The sequence below is a fragment of the Euprymna scolopes genome, chromosome 36 (genome assembly GCF_053919585.1).
Source record: "Euprymna scolopes isolate OS-2025 chromosome 36, ASM5391958v1, whole genome shotgun sequence".
Taxonomy (NCBI): Eukaryota; Metazoa; Mollusca; class Cephalopoda; order Sepiida; family Sepiolidae; genus Euprymna; species Euprymna scolopes.
The window spans coordinates 8,927,369-8,948,865 of NC_136517.1; the positions used below are offsets into that span (position 1 = coordinate 8,927,369).

Here is a 21,497-nt window from a genome sequence, read left to right on the forward strand (position 1 = left end):
CTGCCTATAAATCTAACAGTTTCTTGGACAGATTTTCAACATTGAAGATTTCTGAAAACCAAGGATGATAATTAAATATGCTGTATATTTTCTTCAGAAATAGATATCAGATGGTTTCGTGGCATTCTGACGAAGATCACAGTGTAGTATCTGTTCTGATACTATACTTCACTTTTTTGTTCCTCGGTCAGTAGAGGAGATCTCCTTCATGACTGAGACAATTTTTATTTTTGTTTCTATGCAGAGTACCCCTTTTTAAGGAGCTCCCTACGTTAAAAAACCGACCTTGTGTCCAACTCTGCCCTCTTGGGGGAGCAAATAAATAGGAACAGATATCAGTTTTTTTACTATAAACTCTTTCTTCACTTTTTATATTTATTTTAGTTTTTAATCGTATATTTCCAAAGTTAACAAAACAATATATATGCCGCCCTCTAATTGGTCAAAGGGGAAATTATTCCCAACTCGCATTTTAGGTCAAAATGCACTTTCGTATAAATAATTTGAATTCATTCAAAACGTATCGCAATAACAAAAACAAATAAAATAACACACACACATATATATATATATATTCCAGGTTATAGGTATTCAAGAGTGATAACTAATTAATTTAACAAAGCTAAGAGTATTCAAAAAATAAAAAAAGAAAAAGTATATTTTTATTAATATAAACAAATTTACATGGTCGTGACACTGGGCATGTTAATGTTTCGGACAGATGGTCGGTTAAAACCACAAGTCCTCATCAGGCGACTTAAACAATGGTTGCTTTTCACAGAAAAAAAAATCAGTCCATCAAAAGCGACCATCTGTTTGAAACATTAGCATGTTCAGTGTCGCGATCTGGTAAATTTGTTTATATTAATATATATTCCAATGCTGAATCACATCGGCATACAAACGTGATATATATATAATATATATATGTAATCATAATTTAGGAATTTAAAATTTGTGATTTGAAAAAATTAAATTGCAAATATAGAAATTTTATTGTATGCAAGACAAAGAATACAGCATAGTAAAATATTAGCATACATTAGAATACAGTATAGTAAAATTTAGCTGGGATAGTTTTATATAAAATATTACATCTAATAATATTTTGTAAGACCGATAATCACTGGATTTGCACACCAGTAGATTTATTGTATTTCATTATTCTGAATAGTGTATATATATATATATATATATATATAGAGAGAGAGAGAGAGAGAGAATCAATGACAAAAAGTTATATTCCAAAATTCATGATGTTGACTACCTTATAATTTATTCCTTTAATTCAGTTGACTTATACAATTCTTGACAGTATCTGTTTCGTAGCGCAAAATCAATCAATTATTATATAAATCAGTGAATCTATTATGCCCTTAACTCATCAGAAGAAATAGCAAGAATCAATCAATCTATATATATATATATATATATATATATATATATATATATATATACATATAATCATTTGATCACTGCAGAATTGCGTGCACTATTTCTGATAATTGTGTGTTGCATAAACGGATAGAAAAGGATTAAGTGCAATGTAAACTAAAACAAATCCTTGTGAAGTGCATCTAGATGCACTTCAAAATGTTTCTTAATGCACCAACATTCGCACGGAAGGGGGAGGGGGGCTTTAGACAAAGAATGCTGCAGAAACATTTTACTCTTTACTGGTTTATTATTGTCTTCTCATTTGGATTAAATAAGATTAAGTTAATCTGCAATTAATTTCTATTCTGTTAAGTGATTTTTACTCAGTATTATTAAATGGGTTCAAATAAGCTGGGAGTCAATGAGACAATTATATATTTATTATAACTCGGTAGTATATATATATATATATATATATATATATATATATATATATAATCTTGGAAGTTTATAACCTTTAAAACTATACAAAAAAAATTATCATTTATTAGAAAACTATTTAGTCAGTAAGTCATTCAATCACTTGTAATCACTGCATCAACTTGCTCTCTCGAATTCACTATAGTACCAGTAATAATCTTTTTAAGGGATCATCAGTTGTTTACCATGAAACACGGTAACGTTTTAGATACTTATAAAGTAAGTAATATTAATTTAGATAGCATTATTATGAATAATAGTTTTATTAGCGAAAAAGTAGGATTAAAATTAGAAGAAAAAAACAAAGAACTTCCATGTATGTATTCGATACCTAAAATGCACAAAAATCCAGTTTCTAAAATATTTAAATTACTTATAAATCAAATAAATAATTTCCACCAGAAAAGAAAATTCTATAGTAATATTAATCTATTTTGGGTAGTAAATAATTCACAATCAGTGAAAGAAAAATTAGATAAAATAAATTCCACAAGAAAAGCAAAATCTATAGCTACTTATGATTTTAGTACGCTGTATACTAAAATTCCGCACGAAAAACTTATACTGTAGATTTAGCTTTTGAAGGTGGCAAAGGTAAATATATAGACTTTTCAAACTCTAGAGCTTTCTGGTGTAAAAATAAAAATAGCAAAACTAGTGTTTCTAAAGATATTTTTAAAATACTTTTAAGTCATCTTATTAAAGAATGCTATTTTCAAATAGGAAATAAAATATTACTCCAAACGATAGGTATCCCAATGGGATTGGATCCCGCACCATTTTGGGAAAATTACTCATTAGGTAGTAATTGTATGTTTTTTTTTATTTAATATTTTAGGTAAATCTATATCATCCAAACCTTTATTATCATACAAAACTACACAAACATTTCTAGGTTTCTTTTTTATACCTTCCACATGTGGCTTATATAATTTAGTGTCGATTATATCCAGAATATAATCGTACCATTGAATGAAATAGTCCTTCTTATATATCGTATCCGATTGTAATAATATTTTCGATGCTATTTCCTTCAAAACCTTTTTTGTTTGATTAAGCAGTTTTCTAATATAATTGAAAGACTCAGAAATTTGATTAATCATAATATCTTTAATTTTACTAAAAAAATCCTCGCATGAAATAGCTGATTCTCTATTATTTCTATTAACATAAGTTCTATCTATAATACCGTAGCGAGGCAAATATATATATATATATATATATATATATATATATATATATATATTCTTATAATATATATATATATATATTCTTATAATATATATATATATATATTCTTATAATATATACCAATCCTCATTTAAGAAGCTCAATGTAATTACAGAGCAATATAGTGAATAAATGACAAAAGACTATATTCCAAAGTTCATGATGTTGACCATCTTATAATTTATTTCTTTAATTTAGTTGACAGAATTGTAAATGTCAAGTGAATTAAAGGAATAAATTATAAGATGGTCAACATCATGAACTTTGGAATATAGTCTTTTGTCATTTATTCACTATCTATATATTTATATACAATTCAGTAGAAGAAATATATATATATATATATATACATATATATATATATATATATATATATATATAGTCATCCACATATAGTACTGTTTCGTTGTATTACAACTCTTCAGTGTGGCTAGACTAGCTCCTTTACCTAGCCGGGGATTGAACCTACAATCATTGTGTTGATAGTCGACAGTTGTACCCATCGGCCCATGGGATCAGTGCTCGTAAATGACCTCAACAGATGTCCATTTAACTAAATACTCGCTCACCGCTTTTACAGTGCTAGAGCTGCTTATTTATTTACAAACAGTGAGCTTATATATTATTAGGTTGGTGCAAAAATAATGTCGTTTTTTTTTTTACGTTCAACTTCAAAAGATCATAACTTCTTTCATAAAAAACTTTATTAATCGAAATAAAAACCATTGGAATCGACACGTTTTTGCCGAGAAACCAGTTTATCTATCCCATTAGCATAGAAATCCGGAGTTCTGGAAACGATGAAGTCCTTTTCAATTCGGCATCATTTCGGCTTTTGAAGCATTTTTCGCACAGGAAGTTGTTGAGATGCTTGAAAAGGTGAATGAGAGGTTCGGTGAATATGGTGGATGAGGCAGTATCTCGTAGCCCAATTTGTTCAGCTTCCACAGGGTCAGTTGAGCAACATGTGGGCGAGCGTTGTTGTGGAGGAGAATTGGTCCCTTCATATTGACCAATCTCGGGCACATACGTTGGAGCTTCTGGCGCATTTCATCAATTTGTTGGCAGTACTTCTCCGCCGTAATTGTTTTACCTGGACTTAAGAAGCTGAGATGGATGAGACTGGCCACAAATCACCAAACAATCACCATAACCTTTTTATTTGGTGCAATTTCAGCTTCATACTGTTGCCATATCTGGGCAGGAGCTGCCAAAAACAGCCTATCATGCCTTGACAGAGTACAAAATAGACTTCGTGGTTTAGTGGGGGATGCCCTTTTCTCTACCCTGCAACCCCTCTCCCACAGAAGAGACGTTGCGAGCCTATCCTTGTTTTATCGTTATTTTCATGAGAGGTGCTCGTCTGAACTCCAATCCCTGGTCCCCCCTCGCCAATCTTTCACGAAAAACACCCGTCTAGCTGAATTCACTGTGAAAAATTTCCCCCACTCTATATCTGTGCCTAAATCAAAACGCGGATTTCATGAACAAAGCTTCTTTCCTAGAACTGCATGCCTGTGGAACTCTGTTCCGTCTGCCTGCTTCCCTCCGGACTACAACTTGGATGTCTTCAAGTCTAATGGTAACAAATTCCTAATGAACCGCCCCCCCTAATTAAACACTTCATCAAATCTCCTCACTAACGTAATGTACTTGCAATAACCCTTATCCCTGAGTGGCTTCCGGGCCTTGATAAGTGGTGATCACTGTTAAAAAAAAAAAAAAAAAAAAAAGGAAGTGTTGTGGAGCTTCGCATCCAACCACTATGCCAAACGTTGTCGGTTGTCATAGAGGATCCACTTCTTATCACACGTCACAACCCACTTGAGAAATGCGTCATTTTTGTTGCGCAGAAGGAGCATAGAAGACACCTCAAAAGGACGATTTTTTTGATTATCGTTCAATTCATGCGGCACCCATTTATCCAACTTTTTTGACTTCTTTATTTGCTGTAAACGACAAACGAGTGTTGAGTGATCGACCTCGAGTTCAACAGCAAATTCTCCTGTGGTTTTGCGAGGATCGGCTTCAATTAAGGCTTTGAAATGTTCGTTATCAACCGCAGTCGGGCAGCCGTAACCGTTTTTATCTTCGAAGCTCTCATCACCATTGTGAAATTTCTTGAGACATCATTGTGCCACATGTTCGTTAGTGGTTCCTGGGTCAAACGAATCGTTGATATTACGAGCTGTCTCAGCAGCTTTCTAGCCTAGTTTGAACTGGAACAAGAAAATCGTGCAGATTTGAATTTTGCCCATGCTGTCGAAAAGCCTGCAAAAAAAATGAAGAGATTGAGAAAGGTAATGAATAACACGATTCGATAGAGCAAAAAACGCACTCCAAAATGATATAAAAAAACATGGCTATATATATCAATGAATTAATTCATAAATCTATAAATATAAAAACGAAAATGTGTGTATGTATGTATGTATGTATGTGTGTTCGCTTTTTGTGTATGTCTGTAAAAGGCTTTTTTCGCTGGACTTCTCGGTCAGCTCATTCCTTAAAACTTTTTATATCACGTCTAAATGATAATATCTAAGAGTTACAAACGGGGGTCGCCTGTCTATTTAATTTGCCCGACTTTCACGCGCTATTTTTTCCAAATTTTTAGAGCGTCCCGTGTATCTTTCGCTTTTCAGTATAAACAAGCGAAAACTGGCTTGCAGCCGCGTCATGTTTCAAGGTCAAACATCACGCGACTTAGGTTTCTTGCACCTGTTAATTTTATTTTATAAACGTTAAATTAAGAGGCTTTTCATTCCTCTTCTCTCGTGGCCGAGATGTTTAGGTCTCAGGTTCGGGTTTCAAGCCTACTTTCCTACTAAAACTTTTTTTTTTCTTTTACACCAAACACCCGACCAACGTTTTTTTTTTAAAACAGGGTTGTTTTGATCACCCCCCCCCCTCCAACACACACATACCTACAAACACCCGGGCCACACCGGGTCCCTCCGCTAGTCATATATAAAAGTAACATATGAGAAAACGATATTGTTTTTGCACCAACCTAATATATATATATAGATATAAAATATATATATGATTAGTTTTTTTGGAAAAAGAAATCCAGCAGAGTGCTCAATTAAAAGGAAAATCCGAAATGTAAGAGCGTATTTATATATTGTGTACAGAAAGTTGTTAGATGAGACAAATCATTGGTACCGTCGGTTTCAAGCTTGATAAGGATACCTTAAACGGTCCTTATTATCGGGCTTGAAACCGACGGTACCAATGATTTGTCTCATCTAACAACTTTCTGTACACAATATATATATATATATATATATATATAATTCTCATATTTTTTATTTTACAACATCAAGAATTGGATTAAGTTAATACTTTAGTTTGTAAAATTAAAAAAAACATATACACCTCTACTAACGTATTGAGCACTTTTATCCTGTGTTTTTTTTTTTTTAATTTTTTTTTTTTACCCTTTCTATCTCTGAGTATATATATATTATAGCTCGGTAGAAGAAATATATATCATAACTCCCTTTACTTAAAAATTCACCAAAAATTAGGAAATCAACCAATTGTAATGAAATCTTTTAGTATTTATCAAATAATAATCGCTGAATATAATGAATTAATTATTTTTATTCAAATCTTAGTGGAAATATATTATTTTGTTTAAACAAAAAATACATTTATTAAAGTTATGGTTTTCAGTAGTAAATAAAAAACGCAAGAATTTATTTTTGTTTTTTTATATAAATAAAGCATCGTAATTTGTAATAAAAAAAATTTTTTTTACAGGAACATTACGAAAAAAGCCCTAAAGTCTGTATTAATGAATTCCATATAACTCAAAGAAAAATGAATTTCTCGAACTACCGATATTACTATTGAATTAAGCATTGTTTATTTAATGTTTTCACACAAAAATATAATAGCAAAAATATTTCTACTTTTTTTTTTTAAATTACAGATTTCGCATAATTTTTATATGCAAGATTTGAATAATTTCCTTGCTCGCATGAATGTGAAACTTTCAGCGTAACATAATTTTTATATAATCTCGAACAATAATAAAAAAAGAAGTAATTTAAAAACAGGAAGATAAAAAATAATTAAATTAAAAAATGATAAAAATTGATACAAACGTTCAGAATAAGAATGTATGGATGCACGTAGGGAGGGGGGGTAGAAGAAATCTGACACCCCTACCTCCTTTTACTATCATGTCTTCATTTTGAAACGGCATTTCGATTTGCTGAAATTTTGGACCTCCTTATAATTGTGTTTACAAAATTTTAGTTTGTTGCGTTTTTGGTGAACGATAAATTACTTGCTTTTTGAGGGCTAATTAACTTTTACAATTTGATACATTAATACTAATATCCTGCCCGGATGAAAAAGCTCAATATTCGATATAGAGCATAGGTATATAAAAAAAGTTAAAATATTGCAAATTACATTTATTTTTCGAACAAGGGATATAAATTAAATATGATTATTTCTTAAATAAATTCCTTGTTTGAAGAAATAAATGCACTTTGCAATATTTTAACTTTTTCCTCTTTATGAAAGTTTTCTCATTATTTTGATGTCAGGGATTCACCCGAGACATCTCTTTAAGATTCTAGCCGTCCTTTTGAGTGCAATTGTTTGAATTCTCTTGCACTATATATATATATATATATATATATATATATATATATATATATACAGGGCTCTACATTGCGAGTGAAACAGTCGCATTTGCGAAATATTTTTCAAAGTGGCGACTAGAAATAATGAAACGCTTATCGTTTGGTGATTGCATTTCTTCACTGACAATCTTCTAAAGCTCACTACTGAAAAATATCTTTTCAGCTTTTTTTTTTTTAATTTTTAATTTTTATTTTTTTTTATAAAATAAAGCGAACAAAGTTATATTATTTAAATAATAAAAGTTTAATGGAACACTATACTATTTTTTTTTTTATCGTAGGCTGCTTTAACAAAACATCTGGAGAAATTAGAATTTTATAACTTCAAGTATCAACATAAAATTTGTATATTTAGAATTACACTTATTAAAAAGTATACAGAAAAATCTTTATGATGTACGTACTCGTCACAAAACGAAAATGTCATATTCTAAAAATCATGTGGATTTTGCTAGTAACTTTTCTATTTGGCTAGTAAACGAAAATATTTAGTTGTCAAAGATCAACTAAAGATAAATTTGTCCATAGAGCCCTGATATATATATATATATATATATATATATATATATATATATATATATATATATATATATATATATATATATATATATATCAGGGCTCTATGGTGACTCTCAGCAATTATATATATAATTTTTTGAGAGTCACCACTTATCAAAGCTCGAAGGCACCTCGAGGATAAGGGTTAATGAATGTAAGATGGTAGTGTAGTAATCGTTAATGGTGTAAATTGGGTAGAATTTGATTATTTATGAGAACGGCTCAACAAGAACTTGTTGATTTGAAGGATACCATGTTGTACTTAACCGGGAAGCTGGCCAGCAGAACAATGTTCCACGAGCAGACAATTCTGGGAAAGAAACTTTGTTCATGGAATCTGTGTTTAGATGAAGGCACGGATGGAGAGTGGGAGAAATCGTATAAAGTGGTTGTAGCTAGTCGAACGCTAGATTTTGATATGTATATGTGTTGATAAAAAAACTATAGTGTTTGGAAATATAACGTCTTAATGTGAGTTAAGCAACGAGATGCCTATTCACATTACATTTAAACTTCTCTAGATTAGTACAGTCAGGAAAGCAGGAAACTGGTATGTAATTTCAAAATCTAGCTCTTCAAGGGAAGGAACTACTAGAGTAGGAGGATTTTCAGCATCTGTAGACCTCAACAGTGAAGGGGGTGAGATTTTTGTGCTTACTGGGTTAGTCAGGGTTGTGTACATCAAAGGGGCACAAGTGCTACATCAGGACACATTCCAATTAAGTACTTGTAAAACAGGCACAGAGAGGTGACATTGTGGTGATGGGACTGAGGTTAGAGCTTGGACGACAGTGCAGGATTTTTTAGATCTGAAACTCTTTGTATTATTCGAGCTACTATTTTCATCTTCAGTGTCATTTTCACGTTTCAGCTAGTGTAACCTCCAACCTTCTTTAGGTGTCTTTTGTTGAACTTGGGAAATCTTTCTGCCAAACTCGATTTCGACAGAAAGATTTCTGAGTTCGACAAGATAAACCTGAAGAAAGTCGAAGATTACATCGGCCAAAACGTTGTCAAAATGAGAACAGTAATTCAAATTATCAATCCTCATCTCAAAAATTCTTGATACATTTCAAAGATGTGACCATCGTCTGTACCCTATCTAAGCCAGGATCCATTCTACAAAATGGTGACCTTGACGTGATTTGGACATGCAATTTTTCTTTAGTTCGAGTCGGACAATTTTAACAGCCTCCGACTCCTGAAATAACTCTGATTCCTAAACTGGTGAATTTGCCCCGACTCGGATTCCGACAGCCCTGATCACTATTTTTGAAACAATTCAGCACATCAGGCCAATCCTTTTTTGATTGGACGAAAGCAAAAAAAAAAAAAAAAAAAAAAAAAAAAAAATGGAGTTTAAAACAAAAAAGAAAGAAAGGCAAGTCAAATCACGTCGAATGTTATTGTGGCGCGAGGCAATTATTTTTTTATGCTGTATTTAAATTATTTTCTTTCCATTAATTACTGCAAAACGACTCCCATAATAAGCTCATAATATTTATGGAATCTTTAACTACGTTCCAAATATCCTTGATCGGCTCAATCAGTATTTTTTTTTGTATTCTAAGCACATTGGAAATTACGTAATTTAAGTCCTCGTTATCACCCTCATCATTATGATCATACTACATCTAGGGAATTATAAAAATATGCAATAAAAAGGCATTTATTTATTTACTTTAAATGCATATGTATAAATTTGCTTTTTATAATCGAAAGTTTAAACACAAGATAGATATTTTTGTGGGACGAAAATCCAGTTCTTCAACGAAGGCCATTCTGAATAGGAACAGAAATAACTGCCGCAATTAAGAAGGAACCTTTTTTTTTTTTCTTGACTGAATACAGAACAGGTGGAGTCTATTATCAGAACAGATACTCCATTTTGCTCCAAGACACAAAGTTATACTTATTGCCTATAAAATTTACATAACGAATTAGGCACAAGGCCAATGATTTTGGTGAAAGGGGTCGTACTATAATCTTCTTTGAAAGTAGACATTTTCACTACAATACCACACATTTTGTATTATTTAGATTTATTGGACTATTGTCCTCATCTTCAGTGTCATTTTCACAACGTTTCGGTCGATGTAACCTCCAACCTTCATCAGATGTATCTTGTCAAACTTGGGAATGTTTCTGTCAAACTCAGGAATTTGGACGGAACCCTTTTATTTCATGGGTGTAGCATTCTCTCGATCCGTCAGCTATGACTGGATAGAGATCATAAGTTATTCGTAGTATTTTTCATTTGAAGCGTAGAAAAATATACAAAGGTGAGACATGTTGATCACTAAAAGTAAGGGTAGAAGAACACCTGAAAGTCATTATACAGAGTGATATCGACAAACCGGGTATGATTGACCATATATGTAAGGAAAAGGGAAACATCTACTGCTATGAGATGAAATGAAAATTATATACAGAAGAACTGGAGAGTAAGATAACTCAGAAGCAGCACATATGCCGAGTGATGGTAAATTACTAAGCATACTTCATATAGAATTTAACGCAATATGGAAACCATTAATTATAAATAAGAGGGAAGGTCACTATCAATATATACATATCTACTATTATATACATATCTACTATTATATACAAATCACTTTGTGTGTGTTTCTTCTTCATAAGTTCCGAAACGGTTGAGCCTATCGTTTGCAAATTTCACACAAAGCTAATTTATATGTCTGGCAGTGTTCTTAGATATGTTTTGTACAGAAATTCATCCGATAAGTATCAAATTGAAAATCCGATCTTAAAAATAGTTTTTCTCTCATAGATAAAAACAATTTTTACACGGGAATATATTACATTACACCGGCCAAGGGAGATAATGAAATCTTAAAAAATCATTTCTTCTAAAAACAAAAAAAAAAACAAAAAAAAAAACAGATTTATCATAATCTGGAGATATAGCTTAGTGATAGAACATTCGACTACAGATCGAATGATTCCCTGTTCAAGCCCGGGGGTACCTCACTGTTTTATTTGAAAGTTTTCTTATTAATGAGTTCAATTTACAATAAAGGAAGAGGTATCATTTAAACTTGCCATAAATCATTTCTTTCACGTAAAACGTGACAGCTTCTTTCTGTTAAGTTTTTTTTTTTTTTTTTTTTTTACACAGTGATCACCACTTATCAAGGCCCGGAAGCCACTCAGGGATAAGGGTTATTGCAAGTACATTACGTTAGTGAGGAGATTTGCTGAAATGTTTACTTAAGGGGGCGGTTCATTAGGAATTTGTTAACATTGGACTTGAAGACATCCAAGTTGTAGTCAGGAGGGAAGCAGGCAGACGGAACAGAGTTCCACAGGCGTGCAGTTCTAAGAAAGAAGCTTTGTTCATGGAATCTGCGTTTTGATTTAGGCACAGATATAGAGTGGGGGAAATTTTTCACAGTGGATTCAGCTAGACGGGTGTTTTTCGTGAAAGATTGGCGAGGGGGGACCAGAGATTGGAGTTCAGACGAGCATCTGCCATGGAAATAACGATAAAACAAGGACAGGCTCGCAACGTCTCTTCTGTGGGAGAGAGGTTGCAGGGTAGAGAAAAGGGCATCCCCCACTAAGCCACAAAGTCTATTTTGTACTCTGTCAAGGCAGGATAGGCTGTTTTTAGCAGCTCCTGCCCAGATATGGCAACAGTATTCCATCCTTGGACGTACTTGGCTTTTATATAGATAGAGAATTGCATCAGTAGTGAGATATCTTCTGGAGCGGTAGAAGGATCCCACCATCTTTCCAGCGACCTTGGCAACAGACTTGATGTACGTGTTCCATTTCAGATCAGGAGTAAAGGTCAAACCCAGAAGCTTGTCAAAACACGGGGCCTCACCCAGACGAGAGCCATCCATCACAATTGATGCCAGATGGGGATCAGAGCGTTGATGATGTAAGGATAGCAGTTTGGTTTTGGATGCATTAAAGGTAACCAGCCACCTCTTCTCCCACTGAACCACGCGCTCGAGATCAGAGGAGAGAGAATCAGAGAGAACTTTGTCATTTACAGCCTTTGATGTGTTGCCGTAGATGGTCGTATCATCAGCATAGATGTCAACGAATGATTTAAGTATGTGTTTAGGGAGGTCATTGATGTAGATCAGGAAGAGAGTTGGGCCCAGGATTGACCCCTGAGGGACTCCAGCATTTATATTGCAGGCCTCCGATTTTTGTCCATCTACCACTACTCTTATGAGCCTATCGGAGAGAAATGATTTAATGATTGAGAAAACATTTCCAGTTATACCGTAGCTGGAAATCTTGTGAAGTAGACCCTTATGCCATACCTTGTCGAAGGCCTTTGATATGTCGAGAGCAATTGCCCTAGAAAGGAAGCCTTTGTCAAGAGATTCACTAATCCTGTGGGATATAACCGTCAGCACATCTGCGGTAGATCTTGCAGAGCGGAAACCATATTGTGTGTCACTAAGAAGGTTATTCCTGCTGGGGTGGTTGACTATTTCTCTATTTAATATGAATTAGTTTGAAAACACTGTTTTAAAGTCATGTCAACCTGGTGCAGTAGTGGTTATCGTATTTGATTCACAATCTTTCGGTTTTGGTTTCAATCTCAGCTCGAGTATTTTTTTTACTTACAAGAAGTGAACTGTTTAGAAAAAACATAATACTCGTATGCACATGTCTCGGTTTCTTTTCGTTTTTTTTTTTTTTTTTTAGTTTAATTTAAAAAAAAATTTTTTTTTAAAAGGAATACGTTTAATACCTACGATATTTCTGCTTATAATAAATAAGAATTCGGCACCAACTACGATATAATATTTATGCGTACTTTACGACCCGGTAAAGCCGGGTGGCCTGCTAGTATATGAAAAAGGTCAAACATATATATTCCTTCTCATTTCACAGACGCATTACATCTTATTATAGCCATAGTCGAAACTCAATGATCACCTTTTAAAGAGAGATAACACCTGATGGTGCGAATAAAAAGAAAAATATTTCTTAACATTGCTTGTATTTAACGCCCGAAGACTTTTAATTTTTAAGTGTCTACCAAGAGCTACTTTATTTATTTATTTTCTCATTTGCACCTGTAAGAGTATTCCGGACCTTGTAAACGGCGAGTCATTAGTATAAAAAAAAACTCACTTAGATGTTATTTAATTATTATCTGAAAAAAAGAATGAGACATCACGTATCAAGGCTAAAAGCTACTCGATAAGAGTTAACGAGATGATGGATTAGATTGTCAGTTAAATAAAGAATATTATGAGAAGATTGAAAATGGTGAATGTGATGAATTTGATGACTTATTGAGATGGTTTATGACAATTATTCGTTGACATCAGATTTGAAGATGGCAATGTTGTAGCCCACAGGGAAGCAATCCCATATTAATGTGTTCCATAGATGGGAATTTCTTTGAATTAGATTTGAAGACGAATCCAGTGTCAACAAATATTTGTCATAAATCGTACCCAAAAGTAATCAAACCTTTTTCTTTTTTTTTTTCTTTTTTTTTTTATTAATCGCTCCAGACAAGGTCACTTAACATAAGAAGCTAAAAGAAAAAAAATACTTCAAGGTCCAAATCTTAATAAGGATAAGAGTTAGTTAGAACAAATTCTGACCCAGAAAACAGCAATACTTCCATCTTTGTCAGAAATTGTCCTGGATTGTGAGGACTAAAGGACAAAATAAGAGAAGCATTTTCAATCCTCTCATAATATTCTTCATAATTTAACTGACAATCTACCATCTCATTAACCCTTATTTTCAGGATTTTAGCCTTGATGATGTTGTTTGCAAGGAAGCAGTACCATGGTAATGTGCTCCAGAGATGGGAAGTTCTAGGAATTGCTCTACTGTTGATCATTTTCGTTTCTCTAATGGTCTGCTGTGTAACTTGGGTGTGATGAGTGTGTTTACTCATTCAATCGATGAGGTGGCACACTTTTCGGCAGATTAGCGACATTAAACTGCGATTGTTAATAGCATTCAATTATTTGCGATTTGAGACGAGTCATTTTGACTGCTAATTGTAAGCTTTCTTTTCTTCTAGGAATAAGGCAGTTGCTTGTGGGTTTTTATAGATTAGAAAATCAGTTTGTTTCTATGATGGGTTTTCAAGTCTCTCTTGTTGGCATGAACGTTTCTTTTTTTTTTTTTTTTTTTGCTTCGAATTGAATTGATGCTATTCATTCTGCTTGTATTATATTTTACTTTCATTGTTAATTAAGAAACCAGTTGAATTTCAAACTGTTTCGAATTTAGAAATGGGGATAAATTGAGGATCTTTTGTAGAAGAGCCCCGTCACTAATGGGCAAAAAAAACAAACAAACAAACAAACAAACACGTTCATTACTTTTGTGAGTCTTGTTTAGATATGACTTGAGGCTACATTCACCATGTGTTAATCTGGCGCCTCCCATAGAACACACAGTTCCAAATAAAAGCAGGCTACACAAATGGGTCCGCAGCAGCCAGTCCCAGGACGAGTAGTGAGCACTGAACTCGAGATAAATTCAATATTAGCTTTAATAGTGTGTAAGTACATCTTCCGCTGGCCTCTTGGGCGTCTTTGCCAATCTTGGAGTGATTTTGGAGCTATTGCTTTGTGGATTAACTATTTCGTGTTGCGGCACATAGCATAGCTGAACAACAAAGGTTCCTTTCTGAGAGCGCTTGGTTTAGGGGATGATCCTGCATTGCATCCAGATTTGTGTATTGGAAACAAAATCGTAGCAATACACCTGCAGAATTCGTTAGTACTATCAACCTTCTGAGAGCTACAGCTCTCATCGGGTATAGGTGATTATACATCAATGTTAATACAATCAAAATAAATATGAAATGCCAGGACAAACACTTTATAGAGAGATGATGCAAATCAGACTTAGCTTATAGGTCTCCTCTTATAGAATACATAGCGTCCTGAATGAATGCAGACTATGCATGATGGTCTGCAGCAGTCAAGATAATTATAGGCAGCCAGTCCCAGGACCAACGGTGAACACTGTAGGCTTGTGAACTAGAGCTAGGTTTGATGTCAGCTTCATTGGTGCATAATTACATCTTCAGCTGGACTCTTAGGCATCCTCAATCTCTGAGTGGTTCTAGAGCTATTGCTTTGTGAATGAACTCTCTTGGGTTGTGGCAAGCAGCGTGGCCAAACCAGTAAAGTCTCTTCTATAAAAGAGATTGGTTGAGGGATGATTCTGTATCACATCCTGATAATGGTGCCAGCAAACCCGCAAAATTTGATGGAGGCAGTATAGGTCAAATACTTCTAACTTTTGAAATCTGTGGCTCTCATTGGTCAGAAGGGAATTCTAAAGTCTAGCAGTTGGAAGGAAGAAACTGTTAGAGTAGAAGGCATCTGTGAACCTCAACAAAGAAGGGGTGGGATTTAACTGTTTGTCAGGTTAGTCAGGTAGGTGTATGTCTGTCGAGGGGGGCACAAGTGCTATTAGTTCATCAGAGCACGTTCCATTAAAATATTTGTAAAACAGGCACAAGGATGTGGCATTGCAGTCATAGGACAACAATCCGGCGATAAGCTCGGAGCTAGGATGATAGTGCAAGACTCATTAGATTTGAGACTCTTTTTTTGAACTTTGTCTAAGAGTAAGAGACTAGTGGTAGATGTCTCAGCCCAGATGTAGCAGCAATACTCCATGCATGGGCGAATTGTGTCTTTATAAAGACAGAGGATACTTTCTGGTGTGAGTAATTTTCTATAAATAACTAAGACGTTTGGAACTTAAAAAAAAATCTCTCTATAAAAACATTTTGTTGCTTTCGTTTGTGTGAACCTAATTCCCCCATTGAGGTCAACCTAATCGCCCCACCCCCACCCCACCCCACCTGTTTAGGTCAACATGCTCAAGTGGTACTGAAGTAACTTTCATTCCAAACGGAAAAACGCTCTTCAAGCTGTAACCATAAGAAGAACTCCTTCATGACTTCTATGATGTCATTGTTAGTAGTTAGCTAAAGCTTTTTTCTTTGTTGTCCTCATTAGTTAAGGAACAGGTGGAAGTCTGAGGGGAGCCAAATCTGATGAATGTGGTGGTTGAGGCATGTGGGTTGGAGCATTAATGACTGTGTGATGGTGTAATTTTTTTTCTTGTCCAATAAATCAGTAAACTTTGAAAATCTTCAAAAGAATTAGAAACGAGGAAAATGGCAAATTACTGAGGAATACAGATTGTAAAATAGATTTTAATAAATAACTAAAAATAAAATTCAGAATATTAACATGGTACATCTAGCTTCGATTACATGATAACTGTGCAACACAGATTTAAATTACTGTAGGCATAAACAAACAATTACCACATTGAATATATATATATATGAGAAAAGAAATTAAAACTGTAAGTTGAAATTTACAATCAAATTTATTGTTCGACCGAATACTCCAAAAATCAATTTACAAAGTCCTTATTCCGTGGAGTTTCAACGAATGCTATTCTTGCTATTCTTCTCATCAGAGGACAGAAAGAAATCAGCAAATTATATTTGTAGCAATGCTAGAATTTGCTGGGTACGGCATTAAATGAAACCACAATTTATTATCGTCATAAATTGCAAAAATGTATATGTCCTTTAAAAACAAGGAAAAATAAAGTAGATGATGTAGAAAAATAATAAAAACAAACCCGATATATAGTGGAATTCTTTGAGATGATTAATTTGTATATTTATTTGCGGACTGCTATCTTCGTTTTTATAGTATCTTCGGGGGTCATGGCACAGTGGATGGAGACATTGAATCTCTACAGTTCTAGATGAGCATTGTCTGAAGATAATGGTTTCAATCCTACCCAAAGCTGGCCAGAGGAGTAGTTGGCCAAAAACGTGGTGAGATAACAACAACTATGGAAGGCAGTAATTGCTGAGGATGCAGTAAAGAGACTCAGCATTAAACAAAATTGGCTAAAAACATTAATTCCTTCACCCTCAACTGGGCACTTTTCTACAGGGAGGGGATCGCTTTTCGCCAATATTTTTGAAAGTCATCCCTTCTTTTCGATTGACTAGCCTTAATTTAAACCTTCATCACTTCTGGTTTAGTGATGGACGCAACGGCAAAGACGTCATGTTTTTTTTTTCTTTTCTTTTTTTCACGTTCTTCTCCTCCTTCGCTGTACGGGTTCAAACCTACCTGCCTGCTACAACCTTTTTTGTTCAACACACACCTCCAAACACCCGGGCAACGCCGGACACCCAGGCTAGTAAGATTTATGAATGGTCTTTTACTTTTATTAAAGATTTCAGTATTTGAATAATAATAAAAGCTACATTAGAGACATCAAATACTTGCGTTGATCAAATCTGTTGATCTTTCGTCGATTTTGAGGTACATTCATCAAACTCATTTTATTTTCATACTGAATGATTTTTTTGTTTTGTTTTTTTGTTTGATCATTAATCTGATTTGATCAGATCAGTTGCGTTTCCTGTTGATATCTGATTTATTAATAAATAATCAAATGTCTCACTTGAGGATATATGATCCTCTGTTGATTCTTGACGTGAAGAGATTTGATCTCAGGATGCAAGTCGATGAACACTTTCATGAAATATGCTTCCATGCTTGATTCATCGTTCATATTTATGATTGAGATTTGATTTCACTCGGCAGGTTTTATGACTGTTCAGTTTTGATTTTGTTGACGTTTTATGACGATTGTTTTATACTATTTGTCTATTATGTATAGAAAAGACGTGTGTGTGTGTGTGTGTGTGTGTGTGTGTGTGTGTTTGTGTGTGTGACTGACTGACCAGAGAGTTTTACGACATGGTGTTTTTTTTTTTTTTTTTTTTTTTTTTTTAAATCTAAATTATCACTAACATTATATTCAAAGCATAAATGGTCCTGGTTAGATCATTCTACCGCTCCAGCAGGTATCTCACTGCCGGTCTTAGATATGACCTTAAACTATATTCGATGGTGAGGCCCCAGCTTGCGGGCTTTGGGGAGTGTGGAGCCACCCTTTAATTACCATTGCTCCCAGGTTCACTCAGACCCCGAGTGGTAGTACCTGTTAGGGTCCCAACTATGGGTTAAATAGAAACCAACTTGAAAAAAAAAAAAATATATATTCTATTAAAGGAATTTTCTTCAAAATCACTGGATTCGGCATTAAATAACCTGAAAAGGGTTGATATGCCGTAAACCAACCAACCAAATAAAAGCATAAAACGTTAAAAGAGCAATACTTATTTATCTTATTTGTTTTACTATCTGCATTATTAATAATTTAAAATGTTTCGGACCCAGAGCCACACCCACCCGTGAATAAAATTTTGTGGATACTTAGACTTAATTACAGCACGAAAAAAGTATATAAGTACAATTAATAATATATTTACTTATGTGCAATTATTTAATTATTTTCTATTTCTCTTGATTTACTTAATTGGGATTTGATAGGAATGATAAAACATCCATGCAAAGTATTATTGGCTGAGAATATAATGAGTTTGGAATCCATACCCTTGGGTATCCTTCTACCTGGAAGTATATATATATATATCAAAAGATTTTGAAACCATTCATCTATTTGGAAAGGGTATTTTATTATGGTAACGGGTAATGTTAGATGATGTGTGTGTGTGTGGACAAAAATCATAATAATAATGATAATTGGTTTAACGTCCATATTACATGCTGAAATGTATTGGATAGAGTTTATAAATTGACTGTTGCTTTTTTTTTAAGAAATGATTTGCTGAGATTTTATTATTTCCTTTGAGTAGTTTAATGTAAAATATTCCCCTGTCCCATCGATGAAATGTTGCATCCCTCTGCTTGTTCTACAAGTATTTTAATGGTGAATACTCCAACGAGCTACAAGTCCTTGTACCCCTCTCAACGTAAATACCCCCAACAAACCCGACAAGAAGCAAAATCCCACCCCTACAGAGTAGAAATCCCTAGATGTAAGAAAGCCTTCTACTGTAATAGTTTCTTCCCCAGAACTGCTAGACTTGCGAACTCCTTTCCAGGTTTCTGCTTTCCCAACTGTACTGGCATGCATTAGTTCAAGTGTAATGTGAACAAACATCTTGCTGCTCAACTCCCTACAACTTATGTCCTCGATCGTAGCTCTCGACATCAAATTGGCACTGTACCTTATTTGGGTGAAAGTGAAATATCTTGTTTTTTGTGGATCTGGAGAATGCTTTTCACAGAGTTCCCAGAGAGGTTGTTTGTGTAAACTATGGGAAAATGAATAGTTGGTTAAGATTATGCAAGCCTTACAGAAATGCCCATGGTCGTGTTAGAATTAACAACACATTTTGTTACGGCTTTACAAGGTTCTTTATTAATTGCACTCGTTTTGGCATTCACCCTAGAGCAGTTGGACTAGCTCCATCCAGAAAATTTACTGCATCGCAAACGAATGCTAACCAGATGTGATGGTCTACTATAGAAACAGATATAAGCCAATCTTGATTCTAGCGGCAAACTCCATAAAGGCAAGGACCAAGATCTGCTTGGCATCCGGTTTACGCAGTGTGATGAGGTTTTGGTTGAATGAAAATGATATGAGAATGGCCCGATGGATGTGTAATCGATGGATGTCTTCAAGACCGGCAGAGACCTGATGATCTGAGGAAAATTAAATCTGAACAATATGGGGAGGTGTGTGCAGAATGGGAGACTTTGTTAGTATAGTCGCATTGAAAGGATGGATGAAAACTCTGGTTAGCAGATGTAGAACAGTTGAGGTAGCAAGTTCAGTTCACAGGGGAAGGCCAATGAAAATATGAATGGAAGTTATAAAGATGGATGTGAGGGAAAGAAGGATAAATAAAGACGTGGCCAGAGATAGGTTACTTTGAAAGTCAATTTATGAAATAATCATTTACGTATGCTCTAGGAATTCAACATAAACAACAATTTAGTGTACGATCGTTTGAGACAATTTGGATTTTTATTGATATCAAGTTTCATCATTAGCACAGGGAATTGACACCAAGTTCAGAATTGAAACAGAGCATCATGGGAAATTTTAAACAGAGCATCATGGGAAATTTTAAACAGAGCATCATGGGAAATTTTATTTAAGTATTATGTTTTACAGTGTCTGATGAGGTGAGTTTCATTAATCTGGACATCCTGGATATCGGATAAAACCTGGTCATCGCAAGAAGATCTGTCAATTTCCCTTTGGTATTGAAGATTTCAAAACTGAATCCTGAGATATATATATAATTGAGAAAGGTAGTTTACTTAAAGCATTGCTGGTAAATAGATATGGAAGAGTATAATAAGGCTTATACAATGCAAGGAACCAGCTGTTGTATTGGCGTGACGTACGGACAAACAAAAGAAGGTCTTATTTGTTTTATCAATTTTTTTTTATAAAAGGGTTCCATATATAAAATTTTTTATAAAAGGGTCCATATATAACATTTTTAATAAAAGGGTTCCATATATAATATTTATTATAAAAGAGTTTCATATATAACATTTTTAATAAAAGGGTTCCATATATAACATTTATTATAAAAGAGTTTCATATATAACATTTTTTATAAAAGGGTGCAAATATAACATTTTTTATAAAAGGGTGCAAATATAACATTTTTTATAAAAGGGTTCCATATATAATATTTATTATAAGAGTTTCATATATAACATTTTTTATAAAAGGGTGCATATATAACATTTTTTATAAAAGGATGCATATATAACATTTTTTATAAAAGGGTGCATATATAACATTTTTTATAAAAGGGTGCATATATAACATTTTTTTATAAAAGGGTGCATATATAACATTTTTTATAAAAGGGTCCATATGTTACATTTATTATAAAAGGGTTCCATATATAACATTTCTTATAAAAGGGTTCAATATATAACATTTATTATAAAAGGGTTCAATATATAACATTTATTATAAAAGGGTTCAATATATAACATTTATTATAAAAGGGTTCAATATATAACATTTATTATAAAAGGGTTCAATATATAACATTTATTATAAAAGGGTTCAATATATAACATTTATTATAAAAGGGTTCAATATATAACATTTATTATAAAAGGGTTCAATATATAACATTTATTATAAAAGGGTTCAATATATAACATTTATTATAAAAGGGTCCATATATAACATTTATTATAAAAGGGTTCCATATATGTTTTATAAAAGGGTTCCATATATAACATTTTTATAAAGGGGTCC

At 33.6% G+C, this 21,497-nt stretch overlaps 1 protein-coding gene across 2 annotated transcripts in view; it reads left to right on the top strand.

Annotated features, from left to right (window-relative positions):
- The window catches only part of LOC145260324 (myosin-VIIa-like), a 965,294-nt gene that overhangs the window by 119,434 nt on the left and 824,363 nt on the right, over positions 1–21,497 (top strand). The window lies entirely within an intron of this gene.